Source organism: Oncorhynchus masou, chromosome 22 (genome assembly GCF_036934945.1).
Source record: "Oncorhynchus masou masou isolate Uvic2021 chromosome 22, UVic_Omas_1.1, whole genome shotgun sequence".
Taxonomy (NCBI): Eukaryota; Metazoa; Chordata; class Actinopteri; order Salmoniformes; family Salmonidae; genus Oncorhynchus; species Oncorhynchus masou.
Window position 1 is genome coordinate 43,370,552 of NC_088233.1, and position 27,183 is coordinate 43,397,734.

The following is a 27,183-nucleotide window of genomic DNA, read 5'->3' on the forward strand; positions in this document are numbered from 1 at the left end:
TCTGAGGGGGTGCATTATGCCAACAACAGAAAGGTAAGAGAAGCTCAGATTACTCTTGAATGGTCATTGGTTGTGCTTTTTGATATCGGCACCAGTAAGTATAGTTGTATAATTTATAGGAATATGTAAAGGAAGTGAAATTGAAGTTGAATTATGCATCCTTGAATTCTGATCACAGTCCAACATGTGCATTGTCCTTACAGACACTACAAACTAGCCAGAGATGTACATTGCTTGTGGATTCTCCACCTATGAGTGAGTATTCCTGGTGGGAAATGTTCTTATTTGACAATTATATATAAAGAAGTATAAAGAAGCAATAAATTATTGTTTTTTCAGACAATTTTCCATCTGAAATTCTTACATATTTTCATCTTCTTGCCAGTTAAATTATCCAAGATGAGAAAAGGCATCCGGGACTTCTTCTGGGGAGTCCAGAAGGCCGAGAAACACTTGGTCACCTGCAAGTCCTCTGGGTCCTCTGATGGGTGGCCTGGATGACGTGCAGCCCATGTCAGTTGCTTTTGCCAGGCTACATCTGAGGAGGACACCACAACTGGCCTCAATACAACATTTTTATTTTTGTTGCTCATTTCTGTTTTCATTTTGAGTCCCCTAATGGTGCTATATTTGAACCAGGCTGTCAGTGGACTAGCTTACCATTAGTTTATACTCCTTATGGAAGATCCACTACAGGCTAGTCAACACCAAAATTCCATCTGGGTCATTTGATCCCTTATTAGCTCCCACTCCTGTAACTAGGAATGTGAGCTTCTAAATGTCATTCAGACATCTACAGCTTCTCATGTGATTAGGAAGATAAGCTAAGAAGCCCAACCAATTGACTAGATGTGCTGTACATCTGATGCCATCTCCCTATTGTAATCATTGATCCACGTCCATTGCAGCCTCTAAATTTGATGTGGATATTTAGCCTAAATTAAAAAATGACAAGGAGGGTAGGCCGACAGCAGCTTCTACTCTTACGATTAGGAAAGTGGTGCTAAACCTTTTGAGCTTTGAGGAACTATGTATTTGTTTTTTCAATCACTTACATACTTTTTAATGGTTGTTTTAATAAAGCATTTGCAGTGCAGATTTTGATTAATATTGTATCTTTCAGAATTTTTCATTTTAATTTAGGTATTCACTTGATGACATGGGACTAAAGCGTAGTTTATACCCTACACACATACACAAGAAATAACTACAAGCAGCTACACAAAAAACGCTCTACACAAGAACGCAGGATCAGCATTTTGTGAAGCGTTCTTGTGTTGCACACGAAGGGTATGAACTAGGCTTAGTCATTTTATGACTTCAATAAGGGTATATAATGATATCCATAGTGCAGTATTAAGATATTCATTATGGAGCTTTATATTATAGTAGAATTAATGTAAATGAATAAAAGTGAATTCATGTATGTCAACTTGATGGCGATATTTGCTTGCTCAACAAAAGCTATATTGGTGTTAGACGGTCTGAAGTTGCATGACATTCACATATTTATTTAATTGTCACGGCCCTGAAAGAGGTAGAAAAGGCCTCAAGATGGTGACAAATATCTTCTGTCAGAGAATCTAATCAATGTATTTATCACATGCGCTGAGAAGAACTGGTGAAACGCATACTTACATCTTCCTCTAACTCTGCCTTGGCAGAGAAGGGTTTGATGAATCATGTACAGTATATGGACCAGCATCCCAGTGGAATGGTTTTGACCCTTTGCAGAGTCCATGCCCCGATGAATTGAGGCTGATCTGAGGGGGAAAAAGGGTGCAACTCAATATTATGAAGGTGTTCATGATGTTTTGTGCACTCAGTGTATATACTTCAGGTTGTATATATTTGAAGTTTACGGAGCATGTGAGTCTTACGGCCAGCTGCCATATTCTTGCAAGTATTCTGCATCCGGAAACATGAAGCCTGGCACATGGGTTTAGTATGATTTGATATGATATTTATGCACCACATGTTTATGTGACTCCTCTGTTTGCCTAACTTGGGGAGACAAAGAAAGTAATACTTACTTTCAGAAGAGGACAGACATATTGAAAAAGAGGAATTTATCATGGCCCATTCATAGTTGCAGGGAAGCCCCTCTCTTAGAGGCTGAGGCGAAGAGGAGCAGTTGTAAGCCCACTCCATGTGAGTGGCTTTACCGTAACCTCAGGCACAGTGGAACGGGGAAACTCATCCCTATAATTGTGTTGAGGAGATCCAGATTGCATTTCAAATGACACGTTATTCACTATACAATGCATTACTTTTGACCAGGGCCCAAAGGGGTCTAGTCAAAAGTAGAGCACTGTATAGAGTACCATTTGGAATGCAAGTTCAGACTCAGCTTTAATAAGGGGATTAGATCTGCTAGCCAGTGTTCCGTCTCTCTCTCCCTCTCCTGCAGGCATGTAGTACAATAAGGTGTTTTCGGGGCATGATGACTCAGCTCATTGGTGACCAAACTCACTTTTGTAGTGTGGTGTTTATACTGCTGCTCCACCTTAATCAGGACCTCATCCCCCGGCTATTTAAGTATCTGGTGAACGAGATAACCTTAATCATAACTTGTGGGTCAGTATGTTGTGTGGCAACCCTGCCTGTTAGTAGTTTGACACACATAATTCTTTACTTGAAGGTTACCAACATTAGGACTTCATAACACTTTCATCACCCATTTATACAATGGGTGGGTATAATCCGGAATGCTGATTGGTTAAAGGCATTCCAGCCGGTGTCTATTCCACAAGTTACCACCAGCTAAATCTATGACGTTAAAATGCTTATGTACTCTGTTCCATCTGACTGTCTCATCAGCCCAGGCAGGGAAGTTATAAACTTGATCTCCACTATAAAAAGGCATCTAGACATTATCTCACATTTCTTTAGACTAACATTGAGTTTTCAACAGTGGAGATTTGTATAAACATTAGTCTCTCTCCGACATCTGCAACATTGTTTCAAATATTCTAATTCGATCTCCAACTGTCCCATAGTAATGAACGTGTAGGGGGTCAGGAGTCGGGACGAGAAAGAGAGATGCCAGGCAGCGTTTCTCAGCCAGTCGAAATAATGAATCAGCTGGCATAATTTTTATGGATATATACAAAGAAAGGTCAATTGAAAAAAGGTAAAACGAAAGGAAGGGCAGCCAGTTTGCAGTCTTTCCAGCTCCAGTTTGAAGTTATTGTGTTAGCTGTGTTGTTGGCGAGCTCCTCGAACAATAGTGTCCTAACAAGAGCACATTTTTTTATGCCAGGTGAAATTGTAACTGATTAGCTCATTGTTATTGATGTATCTTTGAAGACGGTGTTTGGAGGATATTGTCACGGCTGCTCCCACTACCCCTCCGTGCCAGGCTACCTGTTTGTACATGCCCCTGTCACCATCACTACAATATCTCCAGCACAACACTGGAAATTTGTCCGCATCCACAGAAACTAGTCCTATCATTCTATGACGAACACAGATGGTTTTATATCAAATTCAGAGAGAGAGGCAGAGAGACTCTGACACAGATGTAATGCCAGTTCCTTGTTGTTTGGCTGTACACCGAGTGCAAAAAACATTAAGAACACCTTCCTAATATTCCATTGCACCCCTTTTGCCCTCAGAACACCCTTGTCGAGGCATGGACTCTACAAGGTGTCAAATGCTTCCCATAGGGATACTGGCCCATGTTGATTCCAAATCTTCCCACAGTTGTGTCAAGTTGGCTGGATGTGCTTTGGGTGGTGGACCATTCTTGATACACACAGGAAACTATTAGCACCTACTACCATACCTTGTTCAAAGGCAATTAAATCTTAAATCTTTTGTCTTGGCCATTCACCCTCTGAACGGCACACAATCCATGTATCAATTGTCTCTTCTTCTACTGTATTATGGTGGTCCACAAATAAATGTCATAGGTGCATGCTGCTGTATTGGCTGTGTATCAGTCTACTATTTTATAGTGTGAATACAAAAAACCCTAAATATAAAAACTAAAACTAAATACAAAAACAATTACTTTACCAACTAACCCTGATCCCATTAAAACCTCACCACAATTCCACTACTTTGGCTCTATCTGATACTACTCCAGGCCAGCCGCCTGGGAGGATTATCATTCAACATCTTGTAACTCTGGATTTCTACATATTTTGCTATGGGACAGTGAGAACTTTTTATAACAAATGTCATGCAATTATACTCAGTATGCCTAGGGGCACAGGTAAAAAGAAAAAAATCGCAGTTTTACAGTTCCCCCCTCCCCTCAACTTTACCCATTTTGCCATGGGGTGGATCGAAATGTTTGCAGATTTAAAGCAAATTTCCTGCAATTCTACACATTTTGTAATGACTTATGCCATGTTAATAAGATATCGGAGTGTGAATGACTAACAAAATAAATGGGTGCCCTTTGGAGGTCAGGGCCACTGGGCACGGCATTTGGCCATAATTATTACTAGTTTCGATAGCCGGCAAAACTACACTACATTACCAAAAGTATGTGGACACCTGCTCGTCGAACATCTCATTCCAAAATCATGGGCATTAATAAGGAGTTGGTTCCCCCTTTGCTGCTATAACACTAGATGTTGGAACATTGCTGCGGGGACTTGCTTACGTTCAGCCACAAGAGCATTAGTGAGGTCGGGCACTGATGTTGGGCGATTAGGCCTGGCTCGCTGTCAGCGTTCCAATTCATCCCAAAGGTGTTCAATGGGGTTGAGGTCAGGGCTCTGTTCAGGTAAGTCAAGTTCTTCCACACCGATCTCGACAAACCATTTCTGTATGGACCTCGCTTTGTGCATGGGGGAATTGTCATGCTGAAACAGGACAGCGCCTTCCCCACACTGTTGTCACAAAGTTAAAAGCACAGAATAGTCTAGAACGGCATTGTATGCTGTAGGGTTAAGATTTCCTTTCACTGGTACTAAGGGGCCCAGCCCGAACCATGGAAAACAGCCCCAGACCATTATTCCTCCTCCAACAAACTTTGCAGTTGGCAGTATGCATTGGGGGAGGTAGCATTCTCCTGGCATTCGCCAGACCCAGAATCGTCTGTTGTTCCAGATGGTGAGGCTTCATTCATCACCCCAGAGAAAGTGTTTCCACTGCGGCGAGCTTTACACCACTCTAGCAGACGCTTGGCATTGTGTATGTGGATTTAAGGCTTGTGTGTGGCTGCTCGACCATGGAAACCCATTTCATGAGGCTCCCGACAAACAGTTCTTGTCCTGACGTTGCTCCCAGACGCAGTTTGGAATGTGGCAGTAACTGTTGCAACAGAGGACCGACCATATTTACGCGTTACACTCTTCAGCACTCAGCGGTCCCATTCTGTGAGATTGTGTGACCTACCACTTTGCGGATGAGCCGTTGTTGCCCTTTGACAGTTCCCACTTCACAAAAATAGCTCTTACAGTTGACTACGGCAGCTCGAGCAGGGCTGAAATTTTACAAACTGACTTATTGGAAAGGAAGCATTCATTAACGATGCCACATTGAAAGTCACTGAGCTCTTCAGTAAGGCCTATGGAAATTGCATGGCTGTGTGCTTGAGTTTATATACCTGTCAGCAACGGGTGTGGCTGAAATAGCCAAATCCACTAATTTGAAGGGGTGTCCACATACTTCATGTATATGCACAACCACATTTTACTGAGTTAAAGTTTTGGGGGGTACGTTTATTTTTTGGGTCGAGGGGCCCTCTAGCAGTCGGGGGCCCTATGCAACTGCTTATGTTGCTTATGCCTGGAACCGACACTGATGTTCAGTGTACAAAGCCACCTCTGTTCCTTTTGACATTCTATACCCTGAGTTGCTCAATATCAAGTACGTCATTTAGCAGACGCTTTTATCCAAAGCTTGAAAAAAGGTTAAAGATTCCTTTTTCATTGTCTGATGTCATGTTTTAACCAATGGAACATCACAAAGGGAGCAGTCTCCTTGCCAGACAAATGCATGTGTTGAATGCAGTATACTTTGAGATGTGACTGACAAGTGTACATCTCCCTATATGTATGTGTCATGGGTCAGGGTTACAAATACTGTACATGTATTCCCTGAGAACTGGTGGCTCTTTTTTCTCCCTCATCTGCCTCACAGCACCTAATGAGAGATATAAGAGATTAAGCTATAGTCTGAACACACACTCCAGAGCCCAACTGAAAAAAATTCAATATGTGAACCTATTACTCCACTAGAGCACAGTGGCTCTAAATTGCTTTCTGCTTCAGCGGGTAAGCATTAGAAAGCTGATGTCTCCTTCATGTCTGGAAAGCACGACGAAACATGATTTAAGGAAGAAAATGAATATTATGTAATATATATTGAATTAAGCTGCCTATTGTATATAAGCGGACTAAAATTATACTATGGCATTATTCATTGTCGGGTAAAGTCAGTAATATGAGATATGGTATGTTTATTGAAGCAAGTAGAAAATGGGAAGAAAGGGCTTAAAGTCAGACTTAAGAACATCCAACATTTGTGCATCAGGCAAGTGCATTACCTAAGTCAGACTTAAGAACATCCAATAGTTGTGCGTGCATCAGGCAAGTGCATTACCTAAGTCAGACTTTTATGTGGAAAGCTCACTGATGATCTTTCTTTGAAGTCATGTTATTATAATCTTTGAAGTTTGTTATTCAAAAAGTGATATCATCATTGTTGACCGGACCTAAGGAGGATGGTAAAAGAGAAATGTTGTCTACCCTGTGTGAAAATAAATCACCCTACAGCTTTTTCTTGTATATTCTTCTGTGCTGAGACTAAATAATCATAGGCCATAAGGCTGCCTGTTAATCCGTCGTCTCTGTACTCTTTTCTTCAAGTCATCCTGGCCAGGGACGGCACTGGGGTAGGCAGGTCAATGACTTGTCTATCTCAAATCAAAAATATTAAAGAACCAGTGCTGCTGTAGGGGATCACACATCATTTGTGGCCCTTAGACTGAAATCAGACATTACAAAATTAACTGTGGTAAATATCTGAGTACTTCAGAATAATTTATCACTTTTCTTCTGATTTGATTTAACATTTAATGGGCACACAATCTGACAGACTCCTACAGCAGTGGGCTCTAAATGGTAATAGTGTTAATAACTGTGTTACAGTAGTTTAGAACAGTAAAGCACATAATCTAAATGACCCTAAAATCCTATTAGCCTTTTTCTTAACCTTTATCTTTTCCTTTATATATTCAATTATGATGTAATTATGTCAAATAAAACAATATGCCTCAAAGCAAATGACTATCACACTTCTGCTGATGCAGTGAACAGGATTTGTCTGAATTGTTATCAATAGACTCCCCAACTTTCTGAAAACCGTCCCTGTGATGATGTATGAATAAACAACAATGAAGCCCTTTCAATCTGATATTCCTATCAGGGTGGGATTCTATTTGAAATTGAGATCAAATGGGAAGATTTGACATGAATCCCCCGAAAGAGCCATACTGACAGGTTGCATTGAGCATCCCAAATGGCACCCTATTCCCTATATTGTGCACTACCTTTGACCAGGGTAGAGCACTATACAGGGAATAGGGTGCATTTGGTACGTAACCACAGATAAGTCAGTTTGAGATATGCACAAATGTCCCAACAAGACAACCAAGTGAGTTATGAGAGAATCAATCACTTGATAACAGTGCCACTGATGACAATTTGGAAACTTCCTGTCAGTGCAAGACAGACGTATTAACTGTAGTAGCAGGCCTTGCTGAACTCATTGTCAACAGCGAGAGAGAGAGAGAAATTAACAACACAAAAACAAACCAAATTAAATTGGAAAGGGGCACTGATAAGGCTTTGAAATGTTTTAGAAAGGATTTTGCCTCAAAATTATTCTGAGCAGATATTATTTCATTTCAGTCAGAGGTAGTCTAGTAGGACAGTGACGACGACTGCCGAGCACCGCCCCAACAGGCAGGGGAGCCAACTTCTAGTAGGACGGTGACGACGACCGCCGAGCACCGCCCCAACAGGCAGGGGAGCCAACTTCTAGTAGGACGGTGACGACGACCGCCGAGCACCGCCCCAACAGGCAGGGGAGACAACTTCGGCGGAAGTCGTGACAAACAGTTCTAATAAAGATGGATGTACTTTGTTTCAGACTACTTGATCGTTTTTAGACTTCTATGTCCTTAGAGGATTTAAGCATAACTTCATGCACACCCACCCCTTTATAATGTATAACTAATAAAGAATAACTGCCTCTCTAACCAAAATGTCAAGGTTTGTCCAAATCATTTTTGGAAAACCGTCAAGCATCAACCAATGTGTTATAGATTACGCAATTAGTAAAAAAAAAAAATCTGTTTGTTCTCAAGTCCAGCTGAATTGATTATAAACTAGTTAGGAACTCTACATGTTTGTTTACTCTCCATCCCCACATTGCCAGAAGCTAATACACAAATCCATGCTGACATTTCCTCCTTATGTCCCACATTATTGTTTCCCCTGCTTAACAGACATCCTGCTAATTAACCATGTAAAAAATAAAGGAGGGATATTGTTCCAGACTATTGGATTTGGGAGTCAGACATGAATAAACGGACATGAGACCAGAGACTGTCCAGTAAACAGTGCCTAACCACAACAAAAAAGTGATACAATACGGTCAAAATCATACTGGCAGGAAAGGCCTGGTATGTCCTTTTCAGAAGACCTGTCAACTGATCTCTGTATCTCAAACTGTAACTCTAGAGGTCCAGTTGAGTAACACTGTTATCTACAATATTTTAAATACCATCCTGTTCTGTCAATGATAATCTTGGTATCTGACATACTGTAACTAGAGGTATTTTATTCCTATCCATATGCAAAATTGTAAATACCATTCTTAAATCACCACAAATGCATAAAATAAATATATTTTCCTGTCAGTTGCTAGAATTCCATCCAATTGGCTACAGATTTTCATGTGAAAATTCAAACTCCTGTATGAAGAAATTATGCATATTTTCCCACCAGTGTGTTTCCATCAAATTGACTTGTTACAGATTAAGACGTAGTGCACATAAAATAACTTTTGCGGTTAAATTCCCATGTACTGTACCAAATAATAAAAAACAATTGGGTTTCCATCGCATTTTCAACTCTATTGATGGTTTGTCACAAAATTGTTTGCGTTATATAGAGAATGTGCCCACTCTGGTCTAGACACGTGTGCTCTAGCCAACAGCTGTCACACCCTGACCATAGTTTATTTGTATGTTTCTATGTTTTGGTTGGTCAGGGTGTGATCTGAGTGGGCATTCTATGTTGGATGTCTTGTTTGTCTATTTCTATGTCTGGCCTGATATGGTTCTCAATCAGAGGCAGGTGTTAGTCATTGTCTCTGATTGGGAACCATATTTAGGTAGCCTGGGGTTCACTGTGTGTTTGTGGGTGATTGTTCCTGTCTCTGTGTTTTGCACCAGATAGGGCTGTTTTCGGTTTTCGTAGGTTTGTTATTTTGTTAGTTTATCGTGTGTTGTTTCCGTATTTAATAAAATGAATCAAAACTATACGGCATTTTGGTCCGCTCCTCCTTCCCACAATGAAAGTCGTGACAGAATCACCCACCACAACAGGACCAAGCGGCGTGGTAACAGGAAACAGCAAAGGCAGAAGCAGGAGCAGCGAAAAAGGGACTTTTGGACTTGGGAGGGAATCCTCGACGGGAGAGGACCCTGGGCTAAACCAGGGGAGTGTAGCCGCCCCAAGGAGCAACAAAAGGAGGAATGGACATGGGAGGAGGAATTATTCGGAGAAGGACCCTGGGATCAGCCTGGAGAATATCGCCGCCCCAAGGAAGAAATGGAGGCGGCGAGAGCTGAGATGCGCTGGTATGAGGAGGCAGCGCGACGACGCGGATGGAAGCCTGAGAGTCAAGGAGGCAGCGCGACGACGCGGATGGAAGCCTGAGAGTCAGCCCCAAAAATGTATGGGGGGGGCTCACAGGGAGTATGGCAACGCTAGGTAGGAGACCTACGCCAACTTCCTGTGGTGACCGGGGGGCTAGAGGGACCGGGAAGGCACCGTGTTATGCTGTGGTGCGCACGGTGTCTCCAGTGCGGTTGCATAGCCCGGTGCGTTCTATTCCAGCTCTGCGTATCGGCCGGGCTAGATTGAGCGTCGAGCCAAATGCCATGAATCCGGCACTACGCATCTGGACCCCAGTGCGTCTCCTTGGGCCGGCTTACATGGCAGCAGCCTTGCGCACGTTGTCCCCGGTTCGCCTGCATAGCCCAGTGCGGGCTATTCCACCACGCCGCACTGGCAGGGCGACCGAGAGTATTCAACCAGGTAAGGTTGGGCAGGCTCGGTGCTCAAGAGCTCCAGTGCGCCTGCACGGTCCGGTCTACCCAGTACCACCTCCACACCCCAGCCCTCCGGTGGCAGCTCCCCGCACCAGGCTTCCTGTGCGTGTTCTCGGCCCAGTACCACCAGTGCCAGCACCACGCATCAGGCCTACAGTGCACCTCGCCTCTCCAGCACTGCCGGAGCCTTCCTCCTCTCCTGCGCTGCCGGAGTCTCCCGCCTGTTCAGCGCTGCCAGAGCCTTCCTCCTCTCCTGCGCTGCTGGAGTCTCCCGCCTGTTCAGCGCAGCTAGAGCCTTCCGCCACTACAGCGTTGCAGGAGTCTCCTGCCCGTTTAGCGCAGCCAGAGCTGTCAGTCTGCATGGTACAGCCAGAGCTGTCAGTCTGCATGGTACAGCCAGAGCTGTCAGTCTGCATGGTACAGCCAGAGCTGTCAGTCTGCATGGTACAGCCAGAGCTGTCAGTCTGCATGGTACAGCCAGAGCTGTCTGCATGGTACAGCCAGAGCTGTCATGGGTACAGCCAGAGCTGTCAGTCTGCATGGAGCAGCCAGAGCTGTCAGTCTGCATGGAGCAGCCGGAGCTGCCAGTCTGCAAGGAGCTGCCAGTCTGCAAGGAGCTGCCAGAGCTGCCAGTCTGCAAGAAGCCGCCAGAGCTGCCAGTCTGCATGGTGCAGCCAGAGCCGCCAGTCAGCATGGAACAGCCAGAGCCTCCAGTCAGCATGGAACAGCCAGAGCCGCCAGTCAGCATGGAGCAGCCAGAGCCGCCAGTCAGCATGAAGTAGCCAGAGCTGTCAGTCAGCGTGGAGTTGTCAGTCAGCCAGACTCTTCCAGATGTGCCAGTCAGCCACACTCTTCCAGATCCGCCAGTCAGCCACACTCTTCCAGATCCGCCAGTCAGCCAGACTCTTCCAGATCCGCCAGTCAGCCAGACTCTTGCAGATCCGCCAGTCAGGCAGACTCTTCCAGATCCGCCAGTCAGCCAGGATCTGCCAGAGCCTTCCTCCTCTCCGCCACTGCCGGAGTGTCCCACCTGTCCGGCGCTGCTGCCGGAGTCTTCCGCCTGTCCGGCGCTGCTGCCATTGATCCTTTTTTCATTTTTCATTGGTTTTGTCTTGTCTTCCCACACACCTGTTTTCAATCCCATTCATTACCTGTTGTGTATTTAACCCTCTGTTTCCCCTCATGTCTTTGTCAGAGATCGTTTTATTGTCAGTGTAGTGTGATGTTGTATAGGTGCGCGTCAGGTCCTCGTACCCATGTTTGTTTGTTTACGTACATTTAGTGTTATGGAGCATACTCCGTGAACTTTATTAAAAAACTCAATTTTACACTCTATTTGACTCTCATGCGCATGACTTCCCTGCCACCTATTACACCTATGCATGACAGCACCAGTATTAGGCTGTTTCGGTTTTCGTTACGTTCATTGTTTTTGTAGTGTTTGTATTTTGATTCGTGTTTCTTGAGTTTATTAAACATGGATCGTAATCTACACGCAGCATTTTGTTCCGACTCTCCTTCACACATAGAAAACCGTAACACATACTAAAAGCATGTCTCTTCTTTAAAAGCACAGCCATGAGTGTATTTTTCCTGCGCGAGGATGAAGTGGACTGACAAATGCCTTCAAACCCCATTTGGAATTTGAGAGTGCCCCTGCAGGTCACTACATACACTCGCCAGCAGCAGTAAACCAAAGAGTGGAAAAGCAATGTATATTCAGTATTCACTCCCTTCATACATAGAGGAAGCACAGTGATGCTGAAGGGATGGGGTCCGACCTTGACCCAGCGGCATATCTGTAAAGTATGAGCAGGGTAAGGAGGTTTTCCTTACCAAATGAACTGACCAGGGAAAACTCCTGACCTTGGACAAGGTCTTATTTTAGAGCAAAGAGGTGTTAGGCACTGTGTTGTCTGATACAGAGAACATTAGTAAACTATAGCAACATATTTTTTTAACACTCAATTTTGCCTTGGTGTTGGTCTTGGAGGTGGCAAGGACACATTCAAGAACACAAACATCAAACCACACACCCAAGCCAACTCACGTTTGGCTTCTGTCATGGCCGCTTGAGGAGCAATCCAATAAAAACTAGGCAAAATCAGCTATGGACATATGCCATCTATGACAAAAAAAAAGAGGCCCCTTAAAATGGACAAAATCAAATAAATGTATTTATATAGCCCTTCATACATCAGCTGATATCTCAAAGTGTTGTACAGAAACCCAGCCTAAAACCCCAAACAGCAAGCAATGCAGGTGTAGAAGCACGGTGGCTAGGAAAAACTCCCTAGAAAGGCCAAAACCTAGGAAGAAACCTAGAGAGGAACCAGGCTATGAGGGGTGGCCAGTCCTCTTCTGGCTGTGCTGGGTGGAGATTATAACAGAACATGGCCAAGATGTTCAAATGTTCATAAATGACCAGCATGGTCAAATAATAATGATCACAGTAGTTGTCGAGGCTGCAGCAAGTCAGCACCTCAGGAGTAAATGTCAGTTGGCTTTTCATAGCCGATCATTAAGAGTATCGCTACCACTCCTGCTGTCTCTAGAGAGTTGAAAACAGCAGGTCTGGGACAGGTAGCACGTCCACAAACTAAAACAAATATGCTATATGTCATTGTGTATGGTGGCTGGGGATCTATTGCGAGATAGTGGTCTTTGTGCACAATGCACAACTTTCCATCAAAGTCCAGGGATCCAATTCAAATGAAAATGCGTGTGGAGTTGTGCTACGTCCCTCATAACGCTTCTTAGTCGTAGTCTATGACCTACGCTCTAAGTAACCTGTAGTTAACCTGAGGTCACCCTCCCCGGTTCTGTCCCTCTCCATGTCTCCTGCAGGGCCTGCTCCCAACTGTAATCACAGCCAACCACCCAGAGCTAATATCTGCCATCCTACCTGACTTCCAAAGGAATATGAAGGAATATGTAGAATGTGACCTGCAGGACATTTTGCCACATTCAACATAACAATTTCCACCCACAGACCAATTAGGCATTGGAATGATTGTGAGTAGTAAGACACACATTTCTGCTCTTTAGAATCAACAACTAGATACCGTAAATGGTCACACTAATCCGGTTTCCATCCAACCTTTTACTGCGAGAAAAGTACATGGCGGATGAAAAAAATATCACGACAGGCCTGATGGAAACAGGAATTTTGTTGGTGACCTTTCCAAATGTCGACAAAACAAAATACGCTAGACAAGTTTGAATCTTTTTTGTGTTGGTAAAATTGCCCCCCCCCCCCCAATGGACATGTATCATTGCTATTATTTTATATTTCTTACACAGTACCAGTCAAATGTTTTGACATACATACTCATTCCCTCATTCCTGGGGTTTTCTTTATTTGTACTATTTTCTACATTGTGGAATAATAGTGAAGACATCAAAACTATGAAAAAACAGATATGGAATCATGTAATAACCAAAAAAGTGTTAAACAAATCTAAATAGATGAGATTCTTCAAAGTAACCACCCTTTGCCTTGATGATAGCTTTGCACACTCTTGGCATTCTCTCAACCAGCTTCACCTGTAATGATTGCAGGGTGAACAAGGCTTTAGTGACAGAACTTTCACAGACTCTCCTTCACAACCAGACAACTAACCATTCCACTACTGGAGAATCCTAGCATCATCCAGTTAGTCAATGGGCCTGGAACCAACTGATGTAGTTGGAAACTGATCACCACACAGCCCTGAATACCCTGCCAGTCATACAGGAAAGATACTGCTCCAGAATGGCCAGTTAGCTGTGCAACCTGTCAGGCCCCAGAACAACAACCATCAATGGCTACTTTGTCTCCTCACCCTGTTAGGACACACGAATGTCCCAATCACCTTAAAGACATTGAATCAGAGCTGTACAAATCAAATCAAATTGTTTTAGTCACATGTAAACCTTACAGTGAAATGCTTACTTACGAGTCCGTAACCAACAATGCAGTTAAAAAATACAGATAAGAATAAGAGCTAAAAGTAACAAGTAATTAAAGAGCAGCAGTGAAATAACCGACCGTATACAGGGGGGTACCGATCAGAGTCAATGTGCGGGGCACCGGTTATTTGAGGTAGTGTGAACATGTAAGTAGAGTTATTAAAGTGACTATGCATAGATGACAACAGAAAGTAGCAGCGGTGTAAAGAGGGTGTGGGGGGGGGGGGGGGGGGCACTGAAAATAGCCTGGGAAGCCATTTGACTTGATGTTAAGGAGTCTAATGGCTTGGGGGTAGAAGTTGTTTAGAAGCCTCTTGGACCGAGACCGGTACCGCTTGCCGTGCAGAAGCAGAGAGAACAGTCTATGACTAGGGTGGTTGGAGTCTTAGACAATTTTTAGGGCCTTCCTCTGACAACGCCTGGTGTTGAGGTCCTGGATGGCAGGAAGTTTAGCCCCAGTGATGCACTGGGCTGTACGCACTACCTCTAAACCGGAAATTGCTTCTGCTAAATTTTTGAAGTACCATCCCTGAGATGACTAATACAAGAAATGATTGACAGTCATTTTCAGAGATCTATATAACCTGTCTAGTTTCCTGATCATATTGGAGCTCCCTGCTATGTGTTGCTCTGGATGTCTTAGTCTAACGTCTGTAACTAGATGCTTAAAAACCTGTAGAATGAGAGTAGTTTCTCAATATTTTTCTGTTGTTCAAGGCTCAAACTCCTATGGGTCCATTTGGCAAAACCACTCACACCATCACCGACCGAAGTTGCAGCCATTGTGTCTTTTCCAAATAGCCTATATTTTTTGTATTTAATTACTTGTTATTAGTTCCAATAGGCCTCCAGTGTTGTTGTTTACTTGAACAGCCACTGAGGCTGTATTTAACGTTAAACGATAGTTATTTCAGATGCAGCAGGTTTAGATATTTAGCTAACTAGCATTGATAGCTTAGCACCAAAGATACAAGCAGAAAGACTAGGATTCCTGTACATTTTTCCTGTAAATGTCGTTCTTCTAACAGGCTTAATGTTACATCAGAATTTCTGAACCAAGACGCGCAACATCACCAGACTTTCTTGAACGCTTACGAAACAAACCAAGCAGACCAGGGCAGGGTTTGACAAGTGAAAAATTCTTGCATTGGTTGTTAATTTTGTCAATCTAAAGGCACAACCTGAATTAAAGCCAATAATAAGTAGTTGAACATGTTACTCCACAACCTTGTGAAAATGACATGTTTTCATTTTAGTCAAAAACAACTTTATCGAAGGAGTGCCTTTTGATTTGACAGCCTGCGATTTGAGAATCTTGGATCCAACGGCCGTGTCTTTGTGAGACAAAGAGGAGGTGAACGGATGATTTCTGCATGTGTGATTTCCAACGTGAATCATGGAGGAGGAGGTGTGATGGTGCTTTGCTTTATTTAGAATTCAAGGCACACTTAACCAGCATGGCTACCACAGCATTCTGCAGCGATACGCCAGCCCATCTGGTTTGTGTTTAGTGGGAGTGTCATTTGTTTTTCAACAGGACAATGACCTAACCCACCTCCAGGCTGTGTAAGGGCTATTTGACCAAGATGAGTGATGAGTGATCCACCTGATGACCTGGCCTCAACCCAATTGAGATGGTTTGAGAGTAATTGGACCGCAGAGTGAAGGAAAAGGGAACTCTGTCGAGACTGTTGGAAAAGCATTCCAGGTGAAGCTGGCTGATAGAATGCCAAGAGTGTGCAAAGCTGTTATCAAGGCAAAGGGTGGCTACTTTGAAGATCTCAAATATAAAATATATTTGGATTTGTTTAACACTTTTTTGGTAACTACATGGTTCCATATGTGTTTCATAGTTTTGATGTCTTCACTATTCTACAATGTAGAAAATAGTAAAAAATGAAGAAAAACCCTTGAAGGAGTGGGTACATCCAAACTTCTAAACGGTACTGTATAGCTTACACCAAAGGGTAAAAGCTATATATTTTTAGCAAAATAGTGCATCTCAGCATCTGTGGTCTAAGATTTATGCTTAATGATGTGGACTGCAAATTACTTCATGATGGGAGTAGGCCTGGGCTCACAGAAATAAGAATGAATAGAATGGGCTTGGAACTCTAACCCTGGAAATTGACTGGTAACTTAATGGGTACACTCCCAATGCTTGCCTGGTATTGTGACGCAATAATTTCAATGTTTTTTTTATTTCTATTCATTCTTATTTCTAAGCCAGTTTAATAATATTCAGTACCATTCAAGCTTTGGCAACCTCAGATGAAGTTTTCCCAGCTCATTTTGGAGAACGGAGAAGAACTAGGACTATAGCATGGACGGCGACGAGGCCCGAAAAGTAAGTCCATTTCTATCGCTAAAGGCATACCTTGAAATGATGGACTGTAGACAGTTCTTGTATTGATTACACTGAAAAAAATATGGAAAAGGGTGCATGTCTGAGGTCATGTGTAAATCCACTGTCGCAACATCAAGTCTATAAAATGGATCGATTTGGCTTAGATCATTGTGTGTTAGGAATTGCCATCTAAACAGACCCGTATGCCCGAGGCCGCTCACGCACACCAGGCGTCAGGAAACATTTACTAAGGGGGCAGTCGAAATCGATGAGGGGGCACTTTTTTGGGAGTTGTTGCATTGGAATTATATTGAATTCTGCTTATATATCACAAACATAAAGTTCAAATGCTGAGACTCAGAGATCATTGAGTGCATTTGAAGTAAGGTAGGTTGGTGCAAAATCTGTAGTATTTCCGCTGCGTATCAGCATCATGGACAGTGCCCTACACACTAAAGCAAGTCCGTTTGGTAATGAATATAGGCTACAAGATAGATAAGGTAATTCACTTATTACAAACAGCCTATGTTTTACCAAAATAACACAAACTAAATGCTGAAAGTAGCCTAGTAACCTAGTTATTCATGCATGCAAACAAAAATTGGCTACTGAATAACAGTTTGGCTTAGAATAGACTACTGACACAACTGTGAATGCAACGAATGAACGTGAACAGCGGTACCAAGTAGTATGACTAGTAAACAAAATGAAAGATTGATAAAGATATGACACAATCTACAGTGTATTAAGGCTAGTTACATTAACAGTAAACGAATGCAGCAAACAAAAGGCAAATAACCAAAACATAGTCTACAGCCTGCTACAGTGAGATGCAGCCATGCACAGCTGTCTTGCCAAAACAACAGGCCCGCTTCAAACATGGAAAGTCGTGCTGCTCAGGGGTTCAGCAACACGTTGTGATATGGTACAATACACAATACAGCATTGGCTGACTGGAAAAAAAATTCAGCCCTGGCAATTTAGCAACACATCATACCCTAGTTGTAATCACTATTACATATTATGCAATTGGCATTACATTTGTGTGTCTCTTTCTGTTTTCTTACTACCGCCACTGCACCTACCTGTCATGATCGTCGTATGAAGGAGACCAAGGCGCAGCGTGGTATGCATACATTCTCTTTATTAAAAGAATGAACACCGAACAAACTAAACATGAAGCTATACAATACAGTGCAGACAGGCAACTACACATAGGCAAGATCCCACACCAGAAAGTGGGAAAAATGGCAACCTAAATATGATCCCCAATCAGAGACAATGATAAACAGCGGTCTCTGATTGGGAACAATATCAGGCCAACAAAGATAAACAAAACCCTTAGACATACAAAAACTCTAGACATACAAAAAAACCTAGACATATAAAAAACTAGAGTACCCACCCTCGTCACACCCTGACCTAACCAGAATATAAAGAAAAACAGAGATATCTATGTTCAGGGCGTGACACTACCGCCACTGAGCCGTCTCTGCTAGGCCTAGCATCCTTTCTCACAACTCTGGTACCAGTAGACCAGGGGACCACAATGCCTGTACTGACCCAGCAACATCTTAGTTGTGAATGAATAAAAAAATGTATTAGATAAAGAAGAAAAAACTTAATAAATGCCTAATAGGTTACCATTGGCTCATAATACCTTATATTTATTTGGCTAATTAGTGCCTGGCTATCATCAAATCAAAATATATTGGTCACATTCCCAGAATACAGGACGTAAATGTTGCAGCAAAATGCTTACTCACAGGCTCTCCTCAACAGTGCAATACACACACACATACACACAGACATAAATACAACCATGTAATAGAAACATATTTTAAAAAGGAGGAAGGGAAGGGAAGTAGGAATATATACACGACATACCATGAATATACTATGAGTACACTATGAGTATACTATGAATATTCTATGAATATACTATGAGTAGACTATGAATACTACAGAATATGCTGGGATGGAAAGGTAAAGAAAGAACATACCTAGTCAGTTGCACAACTGAATGCATTCAACTGAAATGTGTCTCCTGCATTTAACTCAACCCCTCTGATTCAGAGAGTTGCAGTGGGGTGTTCGTAGTGAGGATGACTAGCTACTATTTGGAACTTTGTGAGGTGAGCTTTCTGGTGCCCAGAAACGCTGAGGCATCACCCAAGTGGGTGCTACCCAGAGTGGAAGAGAAATCCAGTGGCTATAAGACTCAGGCTGGTTCCCAGACTTGCCCTCTACAAGATCATCAGCAAACTCCATCACCATCATCTACCATTCTCTGACCAGCTCTCTCCGCTCAAGCCATGAACGGACCCTCCATCTTCAGAGGATGCAGCTTTCAAAGACTTGGCCTCTATTGGTTGACATTTCCTGATATATTGCTTGTTTGTTTTTTGCTGTTGAAGCGCTTTGAGATTCTATGAAAAGCGCTACAGAAATGCCATACATTATTACTACAATTATAATTATTACTACTATTACAATTATTATGACTATAATTATTATGACTATTATTACTACTATTATTACTATTATTACTACTACTGTTATTATTATTACTATTGAGGACTCTGCATGGTCAATCGGGTCTCGTCCCGTGTGTTAACCATAGGGTAATACAATTTATAAGACAATCACCATGAGATTGATAATAAAAACATTTTATTTTTCAAATAACACTTTTGAATGAATAAATAACAGCTTTAAGAATAAATGTTAAACATATTTACATGTTCATATTCACAAGAGGACCCAAATGACATTTAGCTACAATTGATAAAGCACTGAATAGTTACATTTCATTTTTAAGTAACATTTCATTTTTTAGTAAAACTTCTTCAGTGCTCTTCAATATCACTCCTCATCCTCAGTAATGCTGTTCACAGGCAAGTCATTGCAGAACTGCCTTCGATTTGCAGGCATCAGAGGACACACATCTTGGTGATTATGTCCATCTTCTTGGACTCTTCTATCTCTCTATCCTGTATACGTAGTATCGAGGGTGTCTCTAGAGTGACTTTCTTCATGATGAAGTCAAACTCTGTGAAGTCCTTTTCTTCATGGGAGACTTTGTAGAAGAGGCTCCTGGATCCACGACTCAACTGGATCTCAGCCATCTCTGCCAGCTTTGGTGCTGCTCCCTACTTCAGATTGACGATGGAATGGCCAGCTTACCATGCCAGGATGATTTCCTTTTTCATTCCGACCACCTGCACCTTGCCTGCATTTGAAGTAGCGACCACATGGAGGAAGTCCCCGAAGTCGTACACCACACCTCCAGGTCGAGCTTTCATTTCCTGCTCCACGCCATGGTGGAAACTGTCTGCACTTATGAAGGTGCGTCCTTGCTCCAAGAACTTGAGGGTAATGTCCTCCATCAAAGGTGAGACAGCATTGACAACGCTCACCAGTGATGTTAGGAGGAACCAGTTTTTGTTTTGAGAAGTGCAGTTATCCACCCAATACACTGCATGTTTGACATCTCTCTCACTCTCCAGTGCTGTTACATAAGAGGAAGTAATCTCCTCTGCCTTCCAACCAGCTGTTCCTTCATGCCATACAGCTGAGATTGTTTACTTCTTCTTTTGAGACATCTTTCCAATGTTGGCGAATGTCTCGTGATAGGCAACGATTCTTCTTGTGAACAATGCTGTTTTCACACCTGGCATGTGAGGAAGCATGGTGACTTTTTGCATATAAACGCTCCTCACAGACCAGTCCTCAGGCCAATCTTTCTGTGCATCAGCCCTGCAGACTTCTGATGTTCCTCATATTTTCTACATTGCATACAGTCTGGGTTGGTGATTGTGAATTCAGGTGCTGCATGGCTGTTGTCTTGGCAGGCTAGGGTTTCCATGGCCTCATTCTCCCTGTGCTCCATCTTCAGATGATGACCCTGCACCAAACAGAGCTCGCACTCCTCCTCTCCAATCTTTACAAAGCTGATGTTCCTTCCCTTTACTGCCTTGCGATAGGTTTCATAACTGCAGCTGGCATCTTTGTTCTTCTCCTTGTAGTCATTATGAATGAACCAAATATTGACATCACTAAGGAGTTAGAGGCGATGTGGGACATGCACTCGTCTGTAGTGGCTGATTTTGGGATGGAAGGACTCAATGTGTTACAGGATTGGATTCATGTTCAATTTTCTCGCTGAAGCTTTCTTTCCCCTCTGATCCTTTGGTGGAATCAGTTTGGTGGTGACTGTGACAATCAACCTGTCATTTTTGGGGTGGTAGCCCAATGTTGTCAGAAAAAAACACTTTGCACACCTGTCTTGCAGAACCGCTCTGGTTTAGAAGATGGAAACAGAAACGACTTGCTGCGTCGACTGTCAGCACCAACTGTAAGATTTTTCTTAGATTGCTGTGCCACCGTGTGGAAGATCCATGTCCTCTTCTCCTTATAATTCATCTCCCAATACTTTTCTCATATTTCCTTTCACCTAACCTCTGAAATATTCTGAATACATTGCCTCTTGCATTTGGGACCACATGGCTTACCCATTGGTGGAATCTTGGATTTCTTGTTTGATAGGTGTTCTGGAGTTGTGTCCACGGGCTCAGCAAAGGTGATGGATACAATTTGGGATTTTAACTTTCCTGGCCAGTACAGTCACGCAATACTGGAATATAAAAGACAACCAGAAATCCTGAACATGTGAGTAGATATATCATTAATATATTATTGAGCTTGCAATGCTGTGTGCGCGCTCATCTGGAAAACGAGTGTGCGTGGCTTTTGACAATTCAGTATGGGGTGCCCGTCCAAATGACCGTCAAATGGCTAGAGATCGTGTGTGTGGTGTAACGTTACGGATTCAAATAACCCATTGAATGTCAGAATACAACTAAAAGGATAATATTAAATCCAGGTATAATAGATTGAAGCTAGTATAAACTGCTGATCGTCTCTTATGGGAACATGTAGCACAAATCTATTGTTTCATGCTAATGCTAGCTAGGTAGGTTTTGAAGTTTTGGTCGGGGCGCGTCAGTTTTGGCGAGGTGGCTGTCACTGGCTAGTAATCGTGTGTATGGTGTACTGATTCAAAGAAACCAGCAGATGAAATTTCAGAATATAATTCATTATATGGATAATAGATTGACGTTAGTATCAATTGCAGATCTCTTATGAGAGCAGGTAGCATTGTTAGTCTATGCTCGTTAGCTAGTTAGCTAGCTTAGCCTGCTAGCTAGCTAATTCATTTTGGTGTCAGATCTACTTAGCTAGCTAGTTCTTACCAGTGTCTGGATGTCGGCGTTTCAGAGCAACTTTAACCATCATTTCCCCCGGGAATGATGTGCCATGGTGTTGTATCCCTAGATTAGCAATGTATGGGTGTGTAGCTGTCAGTCAGTGTCATACAGGTTCGATAGCATCACTATCAGAATAAAATTATATGATTCAAAGGTAAACGCAGTATCTGCAGCCAAGGGCAGGTTGAAACCAAGCTAAAAGGCAGTAAGTTCAGTTCCTGCAATTTACCTTGGTTTCACAGTAACTTTTTGCAGTTACTGCTAATACGACCCCCATTTTCTCCAAAACATAATACAATAGTGGCGGGATACATGTCCACATGATTAAGCACGCATTAAATGTAACAAAAAATGACATTAACTCATTTTCGACCAAATGAGCAGTTACTGCCTTTTTGCTTGGGAGTGCAGTATGGTTAATTTAACAAGCATGGGAAATAGTGTTTAACCCCTTTACAATGAAGATCTGTGAAGTTATTTGGATTTTTACGAATTATCTTTGAAAGACGGGGTCCTAAAAAAGGGACGTTTCTTCTTTTGCTGACTTTATATATACATGAGAGAGAGAAATGTTTTTTATCTAACATATTTTTATAGTATTTTATAGTTATACTGTACCTTTGCCTATTCAATCTGGTCAGTAAACATAGGCCTATGGCATTGCACCAAATTCTTGTCTCAAAAACATCTAATCTGTGCTTCATTACCAAAATATATAATAAATAATAAATAGATTTTTATTTTCATAAATGCATGTCCGCTTTTCACAACAACCCCAAGTTAATATTTTTGTTTGCTTATGTATTGCATATGAATGTGGTTCATTTAAGTGATAATGTCCGAGAAGCCGGTGTTCGGAGGATATATTGGCACGGGTATCCTCCAAACACCAGCTTTGGTGTGCGAGTGTGTATTTGTTTTCTTCCTAGGTTTGTTTTTTGGCATTCATGGTCATGGTTGTCAATTGTACCGCAGGAATAGAATGTAAATCACAGAGGATAGACGATGTGGTGGCAGCTGAAGAGAAGTAATTTGGTGTACGAGATTTCACTGCCGAAGAGTTACAAGATGTTTTGAATGATAATGTCCCATCCTCCCAGGCTGCCGGCCTGGAGTAGAATCAAATAGGGCCAAAGTAGTGGCATTGTGGTGAGGTTTTAAAGGGATCAGGGTTAGTTGGTAAGTTTAGTCTTAGTTTTTATATTTAGTTTTTTTTTATTCACAAAGTGTAATGAATTCATACTATAAAATAGTAGACTGATACACAGCCTATGACATTTATTTGTGGACCACCATAATACAGAAGAAGAAGAGAATTGATACATGGATTGTGTGCCGTTCAAGAGGGTGAATGGGCAAGACAAAAGATTTAAGATTTAATTGCCTTTGAACGAGGTATGGTAGTAGGTGCCAATAGTTTCCTGTGTGTATCAAGAATGGTCCACCACCCAAAGCACATCCAGCCAACTTGACACAACTGTGGGAAGAATTGGAATCAACATGGGCCAGTATCCCTATGGGATGCTTTTGACACCTTGTAGAGTCCATGCCTCGACAAGGGTGTTCTGAGGGCAAAAGGGGTGCAATGGAATATTAGGAAGGTGTTCTTAATGTTTTGTATACTCAGAGTACAGCCAAACAACAAGGAACTGGCAGTACATCTGTGTCAGAGTCTCTCTACCGCTCTCTCTGAAATTGATATAAAACCATCTGTGTTCGTCATAGAACGATGGGACTAGTTTCTGTGGATGAGGACAGATTTCCAGCGTTGTGCTTTGTTTCAAGCAAGCAGTGACGGGCCCTCTGATGAGCAAATTCAATTTTAGGTGGGACTTTCCAGCCTCCAATGGCTGTGGATATTTAAGTGATAATGCCGGAGAAGCGGGTGTTTGGAGGATATATTGGCACGGGTGTTTATAGGCCTGAGACGAAGTGCCAATACAGGTACAGGGAGAGAAGGTTTGATAACTGAAAGACATTAAACAGAACAGGAACAGCGGCTGGACAGGAACACACAACACCAAGTAAAGCGTACACAGGGAACACCACGAGGAACAGATAGATATACAGGGGCAATCAACCACGTGAAGGAGTCCATGTGAGTCCTGCGCGTAGTGATGGTGACAGGTGCATGTACAGACAGGTAGCCTGGCGCGGAGGGGGAGTGGGAGGCGTGGGAGTGGGAGGCGTGACAATATCCTCCAAACACCAGCTTCGAGTATACATCAATAACAATGAGCTAATTAGGTATTTTATTTTATTTTATTTTTTATTTCACCTTTATTTAACCAGGTAGGCTAGTTGAGAACAAGTTCTCATTTGCAACTGCGACCTGACCAAGATAAAGCTTAGCAGTGTGAACAGACAACACAGAGTTACACATGGAGTAAACAATTAACAAGTCAATAACACAGTACAAAAAAGGCGAGTCTATATACATTGTGTGCAAAAGGCATGAGGAGGTAGGCGAATAATTACAATTTTGCAGATTAGCACTGGAGTGATAAATGATCAGATGGTCATGTACAGGTAGAGATACTGGTGTGCAAAAGAGCAGAAAAGTAAATAAATAAAAACAGTGTGGGGATGAGGTAGGTGAAAAATGGGTGGGTTATTTACCAATAGACTATGTACAGCTGCAGCGATCGGTTAGCTGCTCAGATAGCACATGTTTGAAGTTGGTGAGGGAGATAAAAGTCTCCAACTTCAGGGATTTTTGCAATTCGTTCCAGTCACAGGCAGCAGAGTACTGGAACGAAAGGCGGCCAAATGAGGTGTTGGCTTTAGGGATGATCAGTGAGATACACCTGCTGGAGCCGTGCTAACGGATGGGTGTTGCCATCGTGACCAGTGAACTGAGATAAGGCGGAGCTTTACCTAGCATGGATTTGTAGATGACCTGGAGCCAGTGGGTCTGGCGACGAATATGTGTGGGCCAGCCGACTAGAGCATACAAGTCGCAGTGGTGGGTGGTATAAGGTGCTTTAGTGACAAAACGGATGGCACTGTGATAAACTGCATCCAGTTTGCTGAGTAGAGTGTTGGAGGCAATTTTGTAGATGACGTCGCCGAAGTTGAGGATCGGTAGGATAGTCAGTTTTACTAGGGTAAGTTTGGCGGCGTGAGTGAAGGAGGCTTTGTTGCGGAATAGAAAGCCGACTCTTGATTTGATTTTCGATTGGAGATGTTTGACATGAGTCTGGAAGGAGAGTTTACAGTCTAGCCAGACACCTAGGTACTTATAGGTGTCCACATATTCAAGGTCGGAACCATCCAGGGTGGTGATGCTCATCGGGCATGCGGGTGCAGGCAACGATCGGTTGAAAAGCATGCATTTGGTTTTACTAGCGCTTAAGAGCAGTTGGAGGCCACGGAAGGAGTGTTGTATGTCATTGAAGCTCGTTTGGAGGTTAGATAGCACAGTGTCCAAGGATGGGCCGGAAGTATATAGAATGGTGTCGTCTGCGTAGAGGTGGATCAGGGAATCGCCTGCAGCAAGAGCAACATCATTGATATATACAGAGAAAAGAGTCGGCCCGAGAATTGAACCCTGTGGTATGATTTCACCCGGCATAAAAAATGTGCTCTCTTGTTAGGACACTATTGTTCAGAGGAGCTAGCCAACAACACAGCTAACACAATAACTTCAAACTGGTGCTAGAAAGACTGCAAACTCGCTGTCCTTCCTTTTGTTTTACCTTTTTTCAATTGACATTTCTTTGTATATTTCCATAAAAATTATGCCAGCTGATTCATGATTTCGACTGGCTGAGAATGCTGCCTGGCATCTCTCTTTCTCGTCCCGACTCCAACACGTTCATTATTAACCCTTTCATGCGTGAGTTCCAAATATCTCTTTCATGCGTGAGTTTTTTTATGCACGTGATGTTCGAACGTTCTCTCCATTCCAGAATGTGATTGTTAGGTAACAGTACATTTATTCCACGCTGCCCTCAAACCAAAGCACGCAGCCTGTTTTTATTTGTCAATTTTAAATTATTTTCTAGTAAGTTTTTATTTTCTAATAACAGTTTGAAATGAGGTGTGTTCCACCTCATTCATTCACATAAAAGTAGTCATTTTTACTTTTGCGGACTAATTCATTTTTTAGACATTTCTGACCCTGACAAAATTCCCCAAACACTTCTCAATTGTTTGTGCAGTTCAAGTCTGCAGACATTTGCTCATCTGCCGTCCTGCACACATGTATTCATATGTTCCACCTGTCGCCTGCATCGCAATCAAAGTTCTTTTCATTACCAATAATAACTTTGTAAATGTGTGCGTTTCCATCAAAGTGCCTTATTACCTTATAATAGTTTCTGCATGTCGTGTTATGTCGTTTCTACTGTAGCATAATGTTTTTGTGTATATTCCTTATAACCGCGGACACGCGATGTAACGTTACTCATGTTACTCACCTTTTATGGTGTTATATTCAATCGTGCTTATGTAGCGGGTTTCTTATGTACCACAGGAGAACCAAGAAATGAAGAGCGATACCACGGCTGTCTTTTAGGCTTTTATGTTGATCTGCAATAGTATTGTGAAAAGACAGGACAGGAACACATCAGTCTCCAATGCACCATCTGACAAGTTGTTCTTTCTCTCTCAGTGTTTTCTCAGACTCACACAATCACACTCATACATAAAGCAATAATGTATACTATAAAATAATAACCAGTCCTTAATACAGAGCATGTATAATCTTATTTCCTAGACAATAGAACCATACCTGCAATAGTATTGTGAAAAGACAGGACAGGAACCCATCAGTCTCCAATGCACCATCTGACAAGTTGTTTTACACAGGAGCATGAAGAAATGTAAAACACATATCCTGTCTCACATCCTCAATACATTGCTAGGTGCTTTCAGTGTTGACAGTAGCAAAATAAAACAACTCATGTACAAAACCACTGCAACATAAACAAGTTACAAAGTGAAATCGCCTCTATTCCATTCGGACCGTGGAGGACCAAACTACATCTCCCATAATGCAACGCTAGCACCAGTCCGCAACTCAGCAAGCCGTATAGGCATCACAGAAAGGCATGCTAGCTTGCAACAGCAGCACTTTTAGCACTCTGTAAACTGTATTAATAACAACTCTGAAAGTTACGTTTCAATAGTCTCACACTCCCTTATAACAATTCCTACAGCATTAACCTTGGGATGTTTTATTTATTTCAAGTTATGTACTTCTACAAAAGAGTAATCTACAACACATACCTTTCTCTCTGTGTTTTCTCCGACTGAGGAGAACGGGAGTTACGGGTAGTACCAGGGTGTTAGTAGGTGACACAAGCACC

General features: G+C 42.5%; 1 long non-coding RNA gene across 1 annotated transcript; it reads right to left on the reverse strand.

Moving 5' to 3' along the window:
• Positions 1-419: 419 nt before the first annotated feature.
• On the reverse strand, positions 420-26,484 carry LOC135508739 (uncharacterized). The gene is made up of 3 exons (XR_010450853.1): positions 26,293-26,484; positions 1,639-1,763; positions 420-538 (listed from the first exon to the last, which is right to left on the reverse strand). It is a non-coding gene; the product is annotated as an uncharacterized LOC135508739 (long non-coding RNA).
• Positions 26,485-27,183: the final 699 nt, after the last annotated feature.